Source organism: Apium graveolens, chromosome 5, assembly GCF_009905375.1.
Source record: "Apium graveolens cultivar Ventura chromosome 5, ASM990537v1, whole genome shotgun sequence".
In the NCBI taxonomy this organism is placed as follows: domain Eukaryota; kingdom Viridiplantae; phylum Streptophyta; class Magnoliopsida; order Apiales; family Apiaceae; genus Apium; species Apium graveolens.
In genome coordinates, this window is record NC_133651.1 from 194511407 (window position 1) to 194518022 (window position 6616).

General features: G+C 39.3%; 1 non-coding gene across 1 annotated transcript; it reads right to left on the reverse strand.

Moving 5' to 3' along the window:
- Positions 1 to 634: 634 nt before the first annotated feature.
- On the reverse strand, positions 635 to 741 carry LOC141663190 (small nucleolar RNA R71). Its single transcript, XR_012551272.1, has one exon. It is a non-coding gene; the product is annotated as a small nucleolar RNA R71 (small nucleolar RNA).
- Between the last annotated feature and the right edge of the window lie 5875 nt (positions 742 to 6616).

The following is a 6616-nucleotide window of genomic DNA, read 5'->3' on the forward strand; positions in this document are numbered from 1 at the left end:
TGAACTTAACCTAAACCAGTCTCTGTGAGAACGAATCTGATTTATATCTTATACTACTTGCGAACGCGTATACTTACGTGAATATTAGCGCGTGTTTTCACCCTAACAAGTTTTTGGCACCGCTGCCGGGGACTCGGTGTTAATTTTTAGTTTATGTGCTTGTCATCAGTGGTCGTTAAAGTTCACTGACTCGGATTCTTTTACTTTCACGGTTTATTTGTTTGTGTTTCAGGTACTCATTACAATGGGAGATCCAGCAGCACGAACGAAAGCCTTGATGGACTTTTCTCAACCCAAGATCAATGACATTCAATCTAGCATTATCCGGCCAGCTATCACAGCTAATACCTTTGAGATCAAGCCTGGCATAATTCAATGGGTACAGACTTCAATCCAGTTTGGGGGTTCTCAAACGGAAGATCCCAATACGCACATTAGGGATTTCATTGAGATCTGCGACACCTTCAAGTTCAACGGTGTTTCCGAAGAAGATGTGAAGCTGAGACTGTTCCCATTCTCTCTGAGGGACAAGGCTAAGAGCTGGTTACACTCTCTACCAGCTGGTTCGATTACTACTTGGGAGGATCTTGCTCAGAAATTCCTTACTAAATTCTTCCCTATGGCGAAGACAGCTGCAATCAGAAACGCTATTACTCAATTTGCGCCGCAAACGGGAGAATCGCTAAGTGAAGCTTGGGAGCGCTACAAGGAGATGCTTAGAAAGTGTCCTCATCATGGAATTCCTGATTGGATGATCATCACTTGTTTTTACAATGGGTTGGGAGCACAGTCCAGACCCATGCTCGATGCAGCATCAGGCGGAGCATTATGGGCAAAGAGCTATAAGGAAGCTTATGATCTAATTGAACTGATGGCTGCTAATGAATATCAGTATCCAACCCAGAGATATCCACATGGCAAGGTAGCAGGAGTTCTGGAAGTGGATACAGCTACGGCTATCACTGCTCAACTAAAGGCGTTGTCTATGAAGATCGATTCTCTGGCTAACTATGGTGTTAGGCAGATAATTAGTGTTTGTGAGCTGTGTGCAGGTTCGCATGCGACCGGACAATGCGCTATATCTAGTGACTCAGCTCAGTTTGTGAGCAACTTTCAGAGATCGCAACAACCAGTTCCAGACACTTATCATCCTGACAACTGGAATCATCCTAACTTCAACTGGAGCAACAATCAGAATGCGATGCAACAGCCGTTCCAGCAGTTTGGAAATAAGCTATTCAACCCTCCTGGTTTTCAACAACAAATTGCACCAAAACAACAACTCCAAATTCAACAACAAAATCATGATGTAGGTCTATCTTCGAATGAAAAATCTGAATTGGAGGAGTTGCGGCTTATGTGCAAAAACCAGGCTATTATATGCCAAAGCCAGGCTATTTGCATCAAGACTCTAGAGAACCAAATAGGGAAAATTGCTAATGCCTTATTGAATCGGCCACCCGGAATGCTTCCTAGTGATACAGAAACAAATCCAGGCAAGAGGGAAGTTGAAGAACAGGTGAACGCCATCACCTTAAGCTCTGGAAAGGTCGCAAGCCCCCAGCAAGACAAAGAGCCTGAAAAGTCTCAAGTTCCAGAATCTGAAGTTTTGGCTGAAGAAGATGTGCAGAAGGAAGTAGAGGTTGAACCAAGGAAGACTACTGTGGAACACACTCCTCCTGAGGGTAATACAGGGGAGAAACAGATCTATCCTCCACCTCCTTTTCCTAAGAGGCTGCAGAAAAAAAAGCTGGATAAGCAATTTGCTATGTTTCTGGAGGTGTTCAAGAAACTTCATATCAACATACCTTTCGCTGAAGCTCTTGAAAAGATGCCTAGCTATGCGAGGTTTATGAAAGGTATTCTCTCTCGGAAAGTGAATCTCGATGACTTACAGACCGTTGCTCTCACGGAGGAATGCAGTGCTGTGCTGCAACAGAAGTTGCCTCCGAAGCTTAAAGATCCTGGAAGCTTCACTATTCCTTGCACCATCGGAAACTTATCGTTCGACAAGTGTTTATGTGATTTAGGAGCTAGCATTAATCCAATGCCTTTATCTATCTTCAAGAAGCTTGGTCTGCCTGATCCGAAACCAACATACATGTCATTGCAACTAGCTGACCATTCCTTCGCTTATCCACGAGGTATAGTGGAGGATGTCTTGGTCAAGGTGGATAAACTCTTCTTCCCTGCTGACTTTGTAATTCTTGATTTCGAGGAAGATAAGAAGATTCCCATTATCTTGGAAAGACCATTCTTGGCTACAGGCCGAACTATGATCGATGTGCAAAAAGGAGAGCTTTCGATGAAGGTTTACGATCAAAAGGTCACTTTTAATGTGTTCAAGGCAATAAAGTTACCCACAGAAAAAGAAGAGTGCTTTAAAATAGAGCGGGTTGACTCAGTTTTTGAAGATGAAGGAGGAGTAGAGCAACTGCAGGTTTTGAATGCACCTCCGTGGGAGAAGAAGTTGGATATGCCATTCGATTCTCTTGGGTTAGCAGAGCTGAAAATTTCTCAAGAGCGTTTTGAACCATTTACTCAAGAAGCTCCCATACTTAAGCTCAACCGACAGCCAAATCACTTGAGTTATTCATTCTTAGGTGCACCCCCTGACAAGGGGTTGGGATATATCTTTGATAATGTAGCGGGTAGCCGAACGGATCCTCCAGTGCCTATAGAGGGTTCTTCTCATGTGCAGCAGGTAGTTGATAGGACCGGTATTGGTGATGAGCAGTACAGGCGAGTAACTAGGCGTATGGAGGCCATGCACGACATTCACCGTCATTTTGCTGCAGATTTGACACATGCTTTCGGTACTGTTGTTCGAGACACTGGTGGCGAGGTTGATTGGCCACCTGATCCTCCACCCGAAGAGGGTGATCTTTCCGACGACTAGGTATGCCTGAAATCCTTATTATTACCTTCAATGAGGACATTGAAAATTTTAAGTTTGGGGGTGATAATGTAAGGATTAGTAGTGTGTGTCCATATAGATTCATATAGATTTATGTTGCATGTTTAGTTGTAGTTCATTCATATTTTTGCATGATTGTTCATTTAGGACATATTTGTTTGTTTTTATATAATTTCATATAGTTGCATTTGCATGCATATTTAGCATGATCCCTTAAGATGAACTATGATATTTGATAAGTTGATGTTGATTTGAGTGTGGTGATGAGGAATAGAGGGATGTTTAAGTCTTAATGAATTGATTTGCATGCCAGAAATAAATATTTTCACAAAGTCTTATAGGGTTGCTTTTGATCTAGATCATGATCATACTTGTTTGTTGTTGAGATTTAATCACTTGGTTATATTTAGAATTTGTGATATTCTCGTAATGACGTAAAAACACTGATTTTTTTTTTATCTGGAGAAAAACTTGGATTTCATTGCTAGTTGTTTTAAGGCTAGGCGTCAAATGGCTAGTAGCCGGCTCATATTTTTATGAGTAGTCTAGGGTTGAATGAGATGGAGCGAAACACACTCATTCAGAAATTGTTGAAAAAAAAGAAAAAAAAAGAAAAAAGAGAAAAAAAAAGAAAGAAAAAAAGTATGTGTTTATGCATAATTGATCAAGAGTGAGCTCTTTAATACTCGAGTTATTAAGTTCTAGGGGACTTTGTGCCTAGTGACCTAAGGCTTTTATAGTCTGGGATCCGCTAACCTAACGCTCGCTACATGGGTATTATTGCATAAGTCTTTTGGGACCTCATTCATTGCACGGTCAAATAAGCATATTTGCTATGTGTTCAATAATAGTGTGAATCCTTGTATAACTTTAGTAGAAAGGAGGTGTTGTGAGTCATAATGCGTTTATTATCTATTCTGTTTATAAGCTTTTGATTGTTTCGGTGATAGATAAGTTATGGTTATTGATCTAGTATCGAGAGATATCTGTTAAGCATCCACACACGCACGTTTCTGGTTTGTGAGTTGGTTTGTGGGATTTATTCGAACTCTGTTTCAAGTTATTGCATTCTTAGAGGCATTGGCTTATTCATTTGGTTATGGTTATTCTGAGCGGATTGATTGCATTATCATTTAGTTGCATTCACGTAGTTGCATTCATGCATTAGGTTTGTTTTGTAGTTTTGAGTCTGTTTATGCTTGAGGACAAGCATCGATTCAAGTTTGGGGGTGTGATAAGTGGATTTTACATCCACTTGGAATGCTTTATTACAAGCTTAAATTGGTGTTTTGCACTCAAGTTGTTGGTATTTTGATGTGTTTTTGTGTCATGTATTAGTTAAATGAAGAAAAGAGCTTTTAAACTAAATATGATGAAAACTGATCAGAATTGGAATCCAAGGCCATTGTCAAGTTGTAGAGAATCTCAATAGCTTCGCGTGGGCAGTTGAATTGCCTAATTCTGACGAGTAGAACTCAAGTTATGGTCAGAACAAGATTCATCAGAATATTTTTCCAGTCAGTAGCTGAGCGCCCGCTCAGCAGAGCTGAGCGCCCGCTCAGAGAGCTGAGCGCCCCTCAGGAGAGCTGAGCGCCCCTCAGGAGAGCTGAGCGGCCGCTCAGGAGAGCTGAGCGGCCGCTCAGGGCGCGGCTGGTCGCTGATTTCGCTGAAAAAGCCTTTTTTGAGTAGAATTTGACGATTTTAAGGGTCCAGGTCCCCTAGGGGTGTATATATACTTTAAAAAAAGGTTTTCATCATCCGGGAAGATTGGGATACCAAGGAGAAGACCTAGAAGCACAGAACAACTCCGAAAAAGAAGATCTTGTTTTCAACTTGTGATTCTTTGAATTAGTTGTAACTTTGGATGCTCGTTTTCGTTTTTGTTGAACCTAGATCTCGTTTATTCGTACTTTGATTATTATTCAGTTGTTAAGACCTTGTTTAATACCATGCTTTCATTGGAACCCATGGTGACGATGAGTTTGATTATGAACTAATTGTTGTCATGGGATTCTAGCGGATTTACTTATGGATTTCAATAGTTAATTATTTCAATATCTTGGTGTGTGGTGATTGATTGATATCCTAGTATAATTGTGCTTATTCGTCTTATGTGTGTAGCTAACATATAAGATAGCGTGTTAATCTCTATTGAAGCGACAGTGAATATAGAGGTTTAGAACTTGCCATGCTAGCATAGGTTCATGTATGTGTATGCATGATTCGTAGGTAACTCTAACCATTTTACTTGCCCTATGTAATCAAGATAGATAACTTGTGCTTAAACCATTATGTTGTCAAATTCTATAGATATATAGGGTCTCAATATAATTGGTGCCTATTCAGCTTCTATCTCTTTTGTGGATGTCTGGTAGAATGGTACTCGTGCAACGAAAGTTGGCGTTTATCAGTTTCATGTTATCTGATTAGTGTTCTCACCATCACATGCTAAGGTTAAGAACGAGAAGGCTATTGAATGAAGTATTAATGAAGTTAGAAACCCATGTTTGTCATATATATTAATTCAACCTCAATTTTCTTAGTTAATGTTATTTATTATAATCTATTAGTTTAATAAAAACCCAATTTGTTATTTGTCTTAGCATTGAGTGATAACCATACATTGTTGCATAGGTGCATAAATTGAACTTAACCTAAACCAGTCTCTGTGGGAACGAATCTGATTTATATCTTATACTACTTGCGAACGCGTATACTTGCGTGAATATTAGTGCGTGTTTTCACCCTAACACCCGTCGCCGAAAAACACAGGGGTGGCCGGAGAACACGTTCCCGGCGTCCTCACCCCACCAACACCTCCAGATCACATCTATACTTTACCAGGAACACAACCAAGCCAACAAATCGTTCTAATCATCCCTGAGTTGGCCGGAATTTGGCCGTGAAGTTTGCCAGTTTTCGGCGAACTTCGGAAATATTAAAAATACAACTCCCTTCTCTACAAACCTCGTTGATTCATGAAACTTATACGACTAGATTGCAAATTTCACAGAGAACACAATCCACTATATCACAACATCAATCTATTCCAAAATAAGATACCCCCAAATTTCAATTAAGAACATTCATACGGGTTATAAACCCTAATTTTAAAATTCGAAAATCAAACTCAAATTTGAACATGTTATTGAACTCCAAATCAGACGTATAATATATCAAAATCATTAGGAAATCAAGCTCTATAACATGCAATCATCAAATCATACAAACAATCATCCAAACAAAAATTCATATTTTTAATCAAAATAATTCGAAAATAAATAAAAATATATAAAATCAACCTTTGATTCTACAGTAAAATAGGTTATGGAATCTGATAGAGCTCTTCAAGACCTTCAAATCTGGTACTCGAGCTTTTCAAACAAAGATCAATAACACCTTCAAAAGTTGGTTTGATTCTTGGAACAGTTTATGAATATATGATTTTTCTCTGTAAAATTATATAATTAGCTGTCTGCAAATGATTTTGATACGAAATAAAATACGGTAAAAGGCTATTTATATTTACGGGAAATTAGTATCCCGTTGGATCATTCCGGATATATAATGGTACGTTTATTTGTAAAACCTGATCCAAACGGTATCGGTTTTCGGGATAATTATCCAAATCAGTACAATTTGTACTGCGGTCTTGGTCTCAGCGCATGGTTATACGTATTACGAAGTGATAATTGTGAT